Genomic DNA, 14,608 nt, shown 5'->3' on the forward strand with positions numbered 1-14,608 from the left:
AATGAGTAACTTCAATCAGAAACACCCAAAGCATGTTATAAGCCTGGAAAAATAAATTACTGAAGCCTGGGCAATTCGGATCAGAAGCATGAAAGTGCTAATAGATTTAAATTTAAAAGCAGCATCGGTCAATCCAGTTATTTTCTGATATTGCAAACATCTTGTCTTTACATTTGAAATGGTAATCAAAAAGTACTTCAATCAATATAAATGAAAAAGCAAGATTGGTAAATCTATTCATTTTTTAGTGATACACTAATTTCATTTTTCTCATTTCCAGTGATGATCAAAAATACATTGAGAATTAATTTTACAGATGAGCAAGGTTGTATACATCTGTGTATCATTTGAAGCTATTGAAAGCAATCATGTAATTTTCAGAAGTTCTAGTGTTTCAAAAAAAGTAAAATAATGTTAAGTAATAAAATTCTTTATTACTTTTAAAGCACTATTATTGGTGATAAAAACATCTATATAAGTAAATATATGGAAGGCTGGTATTTTTGAACATTTATTGTACATAAGGAACTGTTTAAGGGCTTTGTGTGTTTCATCCTATGGACAACTCTAATAAAGTAGGTAATATTATATTCTGCCAATTTTATAGATTTAAAATCTTAGGCTCCTAATATATTATTTGTCAAAGGACACACAACTAGTAAGTAGTGAAGCCAATATGCATACCTAGGGAGACTGGCTCTAGGATTCAAGCTCTTATCTATTCTATATAATCTATTCTATCTATCTATCTATCTATCTATCTATCTATCTATGTATCTACCTATGTATCTATCATCTACCTGTATATCTGTTTATCTATCTATCCACCCATGTATCTGTCATGTATCTATTCTCTCTCTCTCTTTCTCTCTATTATGTAAACCAACTTAGGCGGAGAGCAGTGGTAGAGCAGGTTGCTGAAATTCTCACAACCCAAATCTCTCCCAATGTGAAAAAAGAAATAATTGTCATTTCTACAATTCATTATACACTGACAACTACACAAGAGAAACTCAAGCTAAAGTTTAGAACCTTAGGTAATGTGGAAATAAATAGGAAAATAGAATTTAAAAACGACAATCAGATATTACAGGAAGAGAGATATTAACTTGAGCTAATTCATTCAGTTCTTAGAATTTAAAACAAACTGAACAGGATTATGATTAGCCAGATTAGCCATTGCCTGTTTGATCCCATCTAGGTCAGGGTTTCTCAACCTTGACATTATTGGCGTTTTGACACAAATAACTATTCTTCCCCAACGTGACATCCAAACATGTCTTCAGACAGTGCTGAGTATTACATGGAGAGGCAAAATTGCCTTTGAGAACCAATGATCTAAAATACTGGAATGGAATGCCCATGTTTGACATCACCTTGGTGAAGTTTGCTAACATCTGGGAGATTTATAATTACTCAGCCCTTTGACAGAAACTCTGTAAGTCTGACACAGTCACTCATTTACAAAAAGATCACTTGTAGTGACAATCACACCTTTTAAATGATACAATTTGTTTTGCCCACATAATTGAGAGTTAACTGGCTGTGGTAATTGGTCCAATTGGACATGAATGTGTCCTCAGAAAAAGAAAAATTAAAGTGCTTTCATGTCTGTGAAAATCCCTCTGAGTATGAGAGTGATGAATAATACATACAAGATAAAACATGCTCTGCCTCTGGTTCACAGACCTGAGATCCAAAGAGAGGCACAGCACTATTACAGACTTGCTAATCACCAAACTCAAATCATTTAAGCTTTAGGCCTTAAATAGACCAAAACATTAACTATTAGGCATTAATGACATGAAATTTAACAGGCTGGGAGCTAACAAAAAGTAACAAAAGAATCCATTAAAAAAGAAGGAAGTGAATTTTGAAAGGTATTTTGGCTATGAGTTATTTTTCAGAATTAATTTATATTGTGTGGCAACTTGGATCTTTAGGAACAGTCTTTAAAATAAGACTTAAATTTAATATATAATTTTGTTATTAAATTCTATGTAAGACTAACTAGATGTGGTTCCTAACCTGTAAGACCCTGCAGTTTTTAAGATCTTGGCATTTGTATTAGACATTTAAAAATCTTTTTTTTTAATTATATATTATATTCAAACCAGTTATCATCTATGTACCCAGATGATATGATGGCAAGTAATATAAGAAAATTAAGGAAGAAAAGCATATTTTATTTTAAAAATGCAATCCAAACAATAGTGTTTGAATAGAATTGAATAGAATTGAATAGAGTTTGAACTGTTTTTGAATTGTAAAAATGCCTTCTAAGTTCCATCTCTGTTACTTCTAAGATAAGTGACTTTGAATGACTCACCAAATAATCTTCTGTAAATTGGTGATAATATTTGTCCAATGTATTTCACAAGGTTATTTTGGAAATCATATTAAATGTATAAGAATCACTAAATCTGTATAAGAATATGTGTAAGAATAAACTAAATCACACTGTCAACTGTAAAACTGATTACTCTTTTTAGGGCATTTATTTCTTATAGAATCTGTCTAGGGGCACCTGGGTGGTTCAGTTGTTTGAGCGTCTGACTCTTGGTTTCCGCTCAGATCATGATCTCTGGTTCCGGGATCCACGCTATCGGACTCTACACTCAACAGGGAGTCTGCTTCTCCTCCTCTCCCTCTGCCTCCCCCCCCACTTGCATGTTTCTCTCTCTCTCTGTCTCTATCTCAAATAAATAAGTAAATCTTAAAAAAATAATCTGTCCAAAACAATTCAGTTGCCCCATGAAAATGAATTAAAAATAATTATTGGTGATCATTCATATCTCAAGGACAATAGATTTCAAATCAAAATGCAGGAAGATAATAAAGTTCCATTTATAATTTGCACAAGGATTGCTGTCAGTCATTTTATAATGAAAGAATATATATATATATATACACACATATATATGTCACAATGGCATATATATATATGTATGGCCATGTTTGGTGAGTGAATGTCTTGTTAATGTTTTCACATTTTTGGGTAGCTGTTTTATTTGCATATTTCATAATTTTATAGAGATTTATTATTATAATTAAAAATTTTTGATGTGCAACTTTATGTGAATGTGACGGAAGAGTAAGTGAGGGACTTTCAGTCTTTGGTTTTATATGTTTTATTTTTCCAGACTTGACATCTTTTACTCAAATAATACATTTTTTAATATGTCAATGATTTTCCTATTATGCTAGGGATTTGAGATCTCTGAGAAAGTTTCACTTTATCATTTTGAACAATTTCTTCCCCATTTTGCACAGAGTCTACCAATGCCAACAGTTGTTGATGTCTCTAGAAACAGATGGTTTGTGGGAGGATTGTTGAGTGAGATATTCTGCATCATGGTCCCAAGACTGCACAGTTGCTGTTGGAAAGGTTACAGAAATGACAACTGGTATAAGAGAAGTTGCAAACCAGAGAGTGAAAATAGCCAGACAACTGTATGGAGACTATCCAAATTAAAAGACTTTTTGATGAAATCTTGACATTTCTTACAGAAGAAAATGCAGCGATTGCAGGAAGTTTGGATGGTATTAAGGTGGTTGACATATTGGCAACGCTTTTCTTATCTGTTCTTTAACAAGTTTCACAGTTCACCCTGAGAATGATGAATATGTGGGAGACTCTTTCTATAGAAGGATTTTTTTTAATGTCCTTGGGTTAGAGATAATGGACTTGTTCATTCCCTTTTGCACGTCATGTCCCTAGTTAAACTAAAGGTATTTTTCTTTCATTCAAGAAATTGAATGGTTAAGGAAACATTAAATTATTCTCTACCACTTAATTAACTGAGACATTCTTTATCAGAGAGGAGTAAGATTTGGAAAATGAGGTAGTAGTGTGACCCTTGAGTTAAAGGAGCTATTCCAAATATGGGGAATTTAGGTTTGAGTTAAGAACACATATGGGACACATTTCTGGGCTTCCCAGTGTTCAGTAGCATCTCTCATGAATGTGTTTTAAGTAGGTCTCTTTCAAATGTCAGCTTAGTACATGTTAACCTGGAGGTGTCAGTGGATATGGCTCGATTTTCTTAACCTTTTTTTTTCTTATTTACATCCTATTCTTGCTCCCATCAATAAAAGTACAGTGAATTAAATTGTTAGCAGCTCCCTTCAAATATCTGAGTATTTAAGAGTAGAAGAAAGTCCATGGTAAACATACTATTTAATTATCTTATTAAATATGTATTGTTTCTGTTATATGATATCAACTGAATTATACTAACTTAGATTTCAATGTGCAGTAGTGGTATTTGGATCAACACATTTACTTAAGAACAATAAATGAGGGCTCATACAGATGCTATCACTGACAACATAGCCTAGCCAGGATTAGGAAGCCCCCCCCCCCCGTCTTTCCCACTTCCTCCTTCCTGTCCTCTATTTTTTGTATCACCTGTCCTTCTTTCTTTTTCCTTTTATTGTGATGAAGACTCTTAAGATTTACTCTTTTAGCAACTTTCAAATATGCAATACATTAGCATTAACTATAATCCCCAAGCTGTACATTACATCTCCATGATTTATTTATTTCATAACTAGAAATTGTACCTCTTGACACCCTTCAATCATTTTGCCCACCCCACCTTGCCTCTGGCAACCAGTAAATTATTTTCTGTATCTGTGAGCTTGTTTTGTTTGTTTGTTTGTTTGTTTGTTTGTTTTAGCTTCCACATTCAAGTGAGATCATATGGTATTTGTCTTTTTCTGTCTGACGTACTTCATTTAGCATAATGTCCTCAGGGTCTATCTATGTTATCACAATGGCAAGATTTCATTCTTTTTTTGTGGCTGAATAGTATTCCATTGTGTGTGTGTGTGTGTGTGTGTGTGTGTGTACCATGTCTTCTTTATCCATTCATCCATTGATGGACACTTAACCCCTTTCTTTCTAATAACCTCAAAAGACAAGGCCAACACCATGATATGTATTGAAATTTGAAACACATAGATTCAACATATGAAAGAACTAAACAACAACAACATTCCTCCTCCAAAAAACCCCCCAAAATCCGTAATGGGTCCCTGGTCATACACAGCCTGGGAACGTGTTGGAGAACCGGTAGTCTATAGACATCAACTGTTTCAGTCAGTACAAGATGATTTTAAACACCTGTCTGATCATCAATTGATTGGTTTCCTTCAGGGAGTTATAAATGGGAATTTCTGCTCCACCATCCCTGCTTCACCCACAGTGGAATTAAACAGACTGGCCAACGTGATGGAGGTTACAATATATGTTGACAAAAATTCTACTTGAGTTTCTCATGAGATTTTAGTTTGGGCCATTTCATTTATAGCAGACTTTCAAAATTTTCTTCTCCACATATCTCTATGTTAATTTAGGACAGAAACACAAAATCATAATGAAGTGAAAGAGGCAAGTGAGAGGGAGGACTTTATTTTGTTTTGTTTTTAAATAAATAGACTTTATTTCTTAGAACACTTTTAGGTTTATACAAAATGGAATAGAAAGTATGGAGAGTTTCCATTTATTGTCTCTTCTCACCCTGCCACTCCATCCAATTTCCTCTAACATTAACATCTTGCATTGGTGTGGTACTTTTGTTACAGTGGATGAATTATTATTGGCATATTACTACCAACTAAAGTCCATTGTTTACATCGGGGTTCACTCTTTGTGTTATACATATCTAGGGATTTTGCCAAATGTATAAAGTCATGTATCTACCATTATGTTATCATACAGAATCATTTCACTGCACGAAAAATCCATTGTACTGTATCTATTCATTCCTTCTCCATGATCCTCAGCCCCTGGAAATCACTGATAATTTTATTGTCTCAACAGTTTGCCTTTCCAAAGAAAATATTTTAATTCAAATACCTTTTTATGTTAAATGATTCTTTTTCCTGAAGTATATTTCAATTTTGCATAGAAATGGCACATAGTTCAAAAAATTATACAATGAATGCATTTGGGAGGATCAGCCATGTTAACATTTGCTTAGGACTTAAATGTGGGAATTTGTGTGGCTAATTTATTTTAAAAAATAGAAAATATGGGCTAATGATGATAATATAGACATAAACTTAATTGTAGCATTTTAAAAATCTTTGTCTCCAGGAAATGCTTTCATTTTGTTGGTTGTTTTTGACTGATTCTTTAGTAATCCAGATATAACCTACAGTGGCAAAGGCTGTTTCTAACCTAAATGTAATAATTGCTACATTTAGTTTTTATGGTGGGTCCATTCGGAAAATCAGTAGTGATCAGAGAAGAGGAGATTGGGGCCAAAGAGTTAAGTGGCAGATGGTCACAAAATAGTTCCTTTACAATACTGAATGACCGAGCAAAGTGACAAACAGCCGTCAGAAGAAGGATTTTTAGATGGGAAACCAGCAATGTGATGCTGTTTCAAACTCACAACTGATTGCTTCTTTTATCAAATAACTTCTAATAATTCTCTAAAGAATTTTAAAACCTCTTAAAATTCCCTAAAATATTATACCAGGGGAAGGAGGCTATTTTTGCACTGGCAGAGTTTCCAAGAATGATAGTTTGGCAAGCGATGCTCTATTTCCTTACTATACGGTACATGGTAATGTTCATTACAACTGTATTGAAATGATCCATTTGGCATAGTACTAAATCTGGTCTAATTCAAAAACGAATTCGAATTTCATAAAATCCAACAGGAAAGCTGAACATACTTTTTTCTTTTATTGACAGTGGTCTTATCATACTTAAATTGCTTTTTTTATTTTTATACATAATGCTTAAAGATTTGTCACCACTTCTTTTCTAAAGATTAAAAACATTTATTATGTTAGAAAATCAATTAGATATTTGCTGTATCAAGGATTGAAACTCTACAAGGTTTTGCATGTTAACTGCTTGAAATTTTTCTGCTTTACAGTGCAGATGATATCTATTTACTTATTATAACATCATTAAAGCAGTCCCCGGTTTTGTTAAATAATAGTGCTCAACTCCTTATGATTGCAAATCCATTTATTTAGCAGAAAATATTAAAGATCACAAGAAATATTTAAAATACCCATTGGAAATTAAGATTATTATATACTTTTTTTAAGGTGTAAATTTCAGAAATAAGATAACATATATCCTATTAAATGTTAGCATTTGAAAAAAATTAATTATGCCATTATTTTAGATAACCACAATGTGATTCCCACAATATTATATGTTAGAAAACCCACATAAGAAAGTGAATTGGGGCTCCTGGGGCTCTGCTCAACTGCCTGCACACCGCTCCCAAGGGCCCTTGCTGTGCAGGCCGGGAAGCCTCTCTGTGTTCTGCCCCCACCATCCAAAGTTAAGTTTGAAGAGAGGGGAAGAAGGAAACATAGGTATGAAGAGGAAGATCCAGCTGGGGCTGAGGAACTAGACCCCAGCAGCTGTCTGAGAACTTGTCCTGGACAATGGCAAATCATATGATGTGAAAATTGAGGGCTTAACTGCTGAATGTGTGAACTTAGAATTCCTTAGTTTAATAAATGCAGGCTTGATTTCAGTTTCAGATCTGCCCAAACTACCTAAATTGAAAAAGCTTGAGCTTAGTGACAATAGAATCTTTGGAGATCTGGTCATGCTAGCAGAAAAACTTCCAAATCTCACACTGCTAAACTTAAGTGGAAATAAACTGAAAGACTGATATCATCTTGGAGCCTTTGAAAAAGTTGGAATATCTGAAAAGCCTAGATTTAACTGTGAGGTTATGAACCTGAATGACTACTGAGAGAGTGTCTTCAAACTCCTGCCCCAGTGGGCCTACCTGGATAGCTATGACAAGAGTATTGGGAAGCCCCTCACTTAGATGCCAAGGTGGTTGGTGTGGATGAAGAAGAGGAGGATGAAGGAGAAGATGGGGATGAGGATGGTGAGGAGGAAGAGTTTGATGATAAAAAGGATAAAGACAAAGACAAAGATGTGGAAGGCGAAGAGGATGAAGATGAAGTCAGTGGGGAAAAAGTAGAACTTGGACATGATGAAGTTGATGAAGATGAAGACAATGAGGACCAAGATGCAGATAAAAGGGGGGGAAGAAAGTGGGAATAGAGGAAGAGAGAAACAGATGATGAAGGAGAAGATGATTAAGACCCTGAATAACCTACAAAAAAAGAACTGTTCAATTTTGGTTGGACTGCTCATATGGATTCGGTAGCTGTTTTGAAAAAAAGGTAGCTGTGATACAAACCTCAGGACACCTCGCTACCCAAAGAGCCAAAGAATCGTTCTTATGGCATTCCACCTTCCTCCATTTAGTCCCTCTTGGAAATTCACCATCCAGCTTGGGGACTTCACCCCAACAAAATTGTAAGCATTGTTAGGTTTTCATGTAAGACTCTTGCAGTAGCATGGAGAGCTGTGATTGGTGAGTAAACCATCTGTGGCTATCAGTTACACCAAGACTGTAATAGCATTTTTACTTTCTGTACAATAAAGAAGCTTTGCAAATAAAATCTTAACATTTTGAAAAGAAAAAAAAAGTTAATTGTAATTGGAACCGAGCTGAATGGAGTTCCAAACCTAGAGTTGGAACATCTCCAAACCTGAAGCTCCTTAAGATACTCAGTGAAAAATAAATTTGTGTGTTTGTTCTGTGTCTGTGTATTTAAATATATATATATATAAAATGTATGTATACATCTGTGTATATCAAATGTTAATATATCTGTATAAAAGTATGCAGTGATTCTCCCTTGTAGTTTAATGTGAGATATTAGAATATTAACCACTTTAGGAATGACATGTCTGAACAAAGAGTCTCTTGACAAATGTCAATAGTATGAATATATGGATAGAAAGAGCAGACATAGGCAGTATTTGAATAAATCAAATAAGGTTTACTCATCCAAATGATGAAGAAGTAGGTCACTATAGCAAGATATACGGAGACTTTTTCGCAACGGTTTGCCGCCAGAACACAGGTATGGTGAAAAACACCGCTCAACCTAAACCAAAATGAGAAAGGAAAAGACACATCAACATTGTCATCATTGGACACGTAGATTCGGGCAAGTCTACCACTACTGGTCATCTGATCTACAAATGTGGTGGGATCAACAAAAGAACTGTCGGAAAATTTGAGAAGGAGGCTGCTGAGATGGGAAAGGGCTCCTTCAAGTATGCCTGGGTCTTGGATAAACTGAAAGCAGAACGTGAACGTGGTATCACCATTGATATCTCCCTGTGGAAATTTGAGACCAGCAAGTATTATGTGACCATCATTGATGCCCCAGGACACCAGAGACTTTATCAAAAACATGATTATAGGCACATCTCAGGCTGACTGTGCTGTCCTGATTGTTGCTGCTGGTGTTGGTGAATTTGAAGCTGGTATCTCCAAGAATGGGCAGACCCGTGAGCACGCCCTTCTGGCTTACACACTGGGTGTAAAACAACTAATTGTTGGTGTTAACAAGATGGATTCCACTGAGCCACCCTATAGCCAGAAGAGATACAAGGAAATCATTAAGGAAGTCAGCACCTACATTAACCAAATTGGCTACAACCCCAACACAGTAGCATTTGTGCCAATTTCTGGTCGGAATGGTGGCAACATGCTGGAGCCAAGTGCTAACATGCCTCGGTTCAAGGGATGGGAAGTCACCCGTAAAGATGGCCATGCCAGGGGCGCCTGGGTGGCTCAGTTGGTTAAGCGACTGCCTTCGGCTCAGGTCATGATCCTGGAGTCCCGGGATCGAGTCCCACATCGGGCTCCCTGCTCGGCGGGGAGTCTGCTTCTCCTTCTGACCCTCCTCCCTCTCATGCTCTCTGTCTCTCATTCTCTCTCTCTCAAATAAATAAATAAAATCTTTAAAAAAAAAAAAAGATGGCCATGCCAGTGGAACCACACTGCCTGAAGCTCTGGATGGCATTCTGCCACCAGCTCGTCCAACTGACAAGCCCTTGCGTCTGCCTCTCCAGGACGTCTACAAAATTCGTGGTATTAGTACTGTCCCTGTGGGCCGAGTGGAGACTGGTGTTCTTAGACCTGGCATGGTGGTCCCCTTTGCTCCAGTCAATGTTACAACTGAAGTAAAGTCTGTTGGAATGCACCATGAAGCTTTGAGTGAGGCTCTTCCTGGGGACAATGTGGGCTTCAATGTCAAGAACGTATCTGTCAAAGATGTTCGTCATGGCAATGTGGCTGGTGACAGCAAAAATGACCCACCAATGGAAGCAGCTGGCTTCACGGCTCAGGTCATTATCCTGAACCATCCAGGCCAAGTCAGCACTGGATATGCACCTCTGCTGGATGGTCACACAGCTCACATTGCTTGCTTGCAAGTTTGCTGAGCTGAAGGAGAAGATAGATCGTCGTTCTGGAAAAAAGCTGGAAGATGGTCCCAAGTTCTTGAAATCTGGTGATGCTGCCATTGTTGATATGGTTCCTGGCAAGCCTATGTGTGTTGAGAGCTTCTCTGGCTATCCTCCTCTGGGCCGTTTCGCTGTTTGTGACATGAGACAGACGCTTGCTGTGGGTGTCATCAAAGCAGTGGACAAGAAGGCAGCTGGAGCTGGCAAGGTCACCAAGTCTGCCCAGAAAGCTCAGAAGGCTAAATGAATATTATCCCCAATACCTGCCACCCCAGTCTTAATCAGTGGTGGAAGAACGGTCTCAGAACTGTTTGTGTCAGGGGCGCCTGGGTGGCTCTGTCATTAAGCTTCTGCCTTCGGCTCCGATCATGATCCCAGGGTCCTGGGATCGAGTGCTGCATCGGGCTCCTTGCTCCGCCGGAAGCCTGCTTCTCTCTCTCCCACTCCGCCTGCTTGTGTTCCCTCTCTCGCTATGTCTCTCCCTGTCAAATAAATTAATAAAATCTTTATAAAAAAAAATAACTGTTTGTGTCAGTTCGCCATTTAAGTTTAATAGTAAAAGACTGGTTAATGATAAAAATGCATCATAAAACCTTCAGAAGGAAAGGAGAATGTTTTGTGGACCATTTGTTTTTGTGTGTGTGTGTGTGGCAGTTTTAAGTTATTAGTTTTTAAAATCAGTACTTTTTAATGGAAACAACTTGACCAAAAATCTGTCACAGAATTTTGAGACCCATTAAAACAAAAGTTTAATGAGAAAAAAAAAAAAAAAAGATATACAGAGAGAATGAACATTGTCTATAGGAGAGAAGAGATTTCTAGCCCCTAAGCCTCAGTAGTGGAAACACAATTCCAAGTGACTTCTGAGTGAGGGTCATATCAGGCATTTTGAAATGAGTATAACTGTTTTTATATAAATCTTGGATAGACTAGCATGTAGTTTTGCCTGGATATATGTTATAGGCCATGTTGCATGAGTCAGAGCAATCTCAGAATTATGTGAAACACAGTATTACTAAGGTATGGTACATGGTATACTCAGTAATAAACATTTTTCATTTATCACTCTCAATCTCTCCATGATGACACAGATTGATTCAAATATGTTCCTAAAATACTTTCCTATTACTCATTCAATTATTGTTCACTGGTTCTAGTTATTTCTTTAGCCTTGAACCATTCATTGTCTGTCTTTGCATTTACAGACATACAGGTAATATAAATTTGGACATTCTACCCACCAGTGACATAAACTTGAATTTCAATTTTTCATTCTTGCTTGATGGGTGTGGGTATTATATACTACTCATTTGTGTAATTCTGTATCTCAAGTTGCCTTTCTTTGGTACCAACTGTTTATGCCATCTTTTTGGCTGATTTGCATATTGTCCAAACACAGTAGTGTGGGACCAGCCAAAAGACCTGGGAACCTAGCCCTGATTCAGCAAATTCTAGAGCTACCTTTGTGTAAACTGAGTGCTTAGAAGATCTAACTCAGCTTTGCCAGCAGAGAAATGATCCAACACATTTTTCACAGCAACCTGGCAATAGCTTCTATTGCTTTGCTTGTGTTACAAGTTTGAGAAACACTGCTTTAGGAGTGATACTGAAAAGAAATCTTAATTTTAGTTTAGGGCTTTGCTGTTCGCTGTGTGCAAACAACAGAAACAAAGAAAAACCTAGTTTTGTACTTTGTCCTAGATCATCGGGACCTCTTTATCTATAGGTGTTTCCCCATGTGAAAATGTAGCATTAATGCACACCCTTGAGAGTTTGGGTGGAGATTAAGAAAATGACTCACAAGATATGAATGTCTGCCACTGTTCATAGCACATAGCAGATGTTTGTTAAACAAGAATCTGTTCTTGAGATCTTTAAAACCTACCTGAGAAGTGTGATCATTTCTGATACTGAAATCATTATGACTTCAGCTGTTACGATAACTGCTCCTTGCACATGCCAGTTGCTCTCAGTCCTTGTGCCTGAACATGAATTATCTACCAATAATAAAAATAATACCCAGAGGAAACTTATTTATGAGCATTCAATGCCATGGACATATCCTAAGCAATTTAAAGGCACCATGGCATTTGATAGTTGGAGCAACATGGACAGGTAGGAACTGTTATTATCATTTCCATTTTACAAATGTGAAAGTGAGATTTTGGTAGTTAAAGGATACTCTAAGTTCATATGCCAATAAGTGTTAGCATTACTTGAACCTATGTTGTCTGTTTCCGAATTCCATGCTCACATCCAATAAGCACTGCAAAAGGGCCACTAGCCAAGAATTAATGGCTTTTCAGGGGAAGAGGAACAATATATCAGAGATGCCTAGGAAAAATAAAACTTTTCAAAATTAAAATGTCAAGTCAGGTTTGTTTAGAGAAAAATTAGCTTAGGATTTCAAAGCATGACTTGAAAGAGATTCTCACTTACTTCTACTTCATTTTTAAAATATATTATATAGTGTTCTCACAGGCATTATCCGTTACTGGTAATTTTGCATTTTTTTTTTTATATCCTAGAGTTTAAATGACCCCTTTTAGAACTTATGTCAGTGATAAAAACAACCTTTGTGGCTTTTACATCTCTGACTTCGTGACAAAAGTTTTTTGTTTTTCGTTTTTTGTTTTAATATGCTAGAGGCTTGGAAGTCCTGTATTTCTAAGTTAGATAACAATGTATATCTTCTCTATCTACCCAACTGTTTATGTATCTGTTTATCTATCATTTATCTATTATCTGTCTATCTGTTTATCTATCTATCTATCTATCTTTTCATTCTTCTACCAAACATAAATGATAGCAATTATTCATTTAGTTGGTTTTGGGGATCTGACAGTGCTGGCTTCAAATTCTGATTTCCACACCTGCTAGGTGTGTGAACTTTGGCAGATGTATTAATTCTATTGCTGCAAAACAAATTATTATAAATTTAATACTTTAAAATAAAACATATTTATTATATCACAGTTTTTGTGATCAGGAGTCCAGGCACAACCTATCTTGGTCCCCTGTTCAGGTCTCAAGGGGATTGAGATGTTGGGGATTCATTCCAGGCCCAGGATCTTCTTAGTATCTCACATGCTTATTGGCAAAATTCATTTCCTTGCCACTGTAGAACTCATAGGTTGACTTCTTCAAGGGCAGCAGGAAACTCTCTCTGACCTCAGGGAAGGCCTTATTTTAGGCTTGACTCTCAAATCTGTGTTTTCTGATTTGTATATAGATAAAATGACATATACCTTTTAAGGTTACTTGTGAGTATCAAATGAGACAATAATATAGCAGTGTCTGACACATTATAAATATTCAAATGTTATTTATTTTTTAATTAAAATCCAGCTTTTTTCTTTGTCATCAGAATAATCTGTGTCACCTTCCATTCTAGGTTATAGTTAATACATAATTTACGCTTCTCAATTTCTAGGCAAGCTTTATTAGATATTGGGTTTTATAAATTTTATATGTAAGGAAGTTAGAAAGTGTGGCTGCAGGTATAGGTATGTGTGCAGATTTTCTGTAGTAGAAACATTTTTAGCGTCATTGTTTCTATTTTCTCAATTTAGTGGTGAAGATTATGGTGAGGTAAGATATATGAAAATGCTTTGTTAACCACGAAACATAATGTAAATATTAGCAATAAATTTTTTAAAAAGATTTATTTGAGAGAGAAAGAGGGAGAGTGGGAGGAGGAAGAGGGAGAGAGAGAGTCCTCAAGCAGGCTCCCCACTGAGCGTGGAGCCTGACGCGGGGCTCGATCTCAGAATCCTGAGATCATGACCTGAGCCGAAATCAAGAATCAGATGCTTAACTGACAGCTACCCAGGTGCCCAGCAACAAATTTTAATGCAGACTGATAAGGACTTAGTCTAGGGTGAAGATGAGGAGAACAAGAGAGAATATTATAAAGAAAAAACAGATTTGGAACAACTGAATACCTGTGTCATAATATTTATGAACTTGGGCACTGAGGTAATCAGGGCTTCAAGAGACTGTCACTTAAAAGTTTACTACAATTTTTTTTTCTGTCAGCTGGACACAAGGAGTCATCCAGAGGACAGATCTCTTGTTCAGAGAAGAGCAATTTTGAATGCTCCCATTTGTTGTGTAAATCTAAGGACGATCAATCCTATTGCCCTAGGGATCTTTTGTGATAGACGTTTCATGATTTGTGATGGTCTTTTTAGTTATTTTTGTACTGATGCTAAGAAACTTCCTTAGAAGGGAAGGAGATAGAATCTGCCTCATTACCTTTTGAGGCTTAGTGTTTTTATGATC

The 14,608-nt window shown here is 36.4% G+C and overlaps 2 pseudogenes; both read left to right on the forward strand.

Annotated features, from left to right (window-relative positions):
* The first annotated feature begins 7,184 nt into the window (after positions 1-7,184).
* Positions 7,185-8,490, forward strand: LOC102741328 (acidic leucine-rich nuclear phosphoprotein 32 family member B pseudogene; annotated as a pseudogene).
* Positions 8,491-8,981: 491 nt separating this feature from the next.
* On the forward strand, positions 8,982-11,054 carry LOC102742835 (elongation factor 1-alpha 1 pseudogene; annotated as a pseudogene).
* Positions 11,055-14,608: the final 3,554 nt, after the last annotated feature.

The sequence above is a fragment of the Leptonychotes weddellii genome, chromosome 3 (assembly GCF_054177405.1).
Source record: "Leptonychotes weddellii isolate Sample4059 chromosome 3, ASM5417740v2, whole genome shotgun sequence".
In the NCBI taxonomy this organism is placed as follows: Eukaryota; Metazoa; Chordata; class Mammalia; order Carnivora; family Phocidae; genus Leptonychotes; species Leptonychotes weddellii.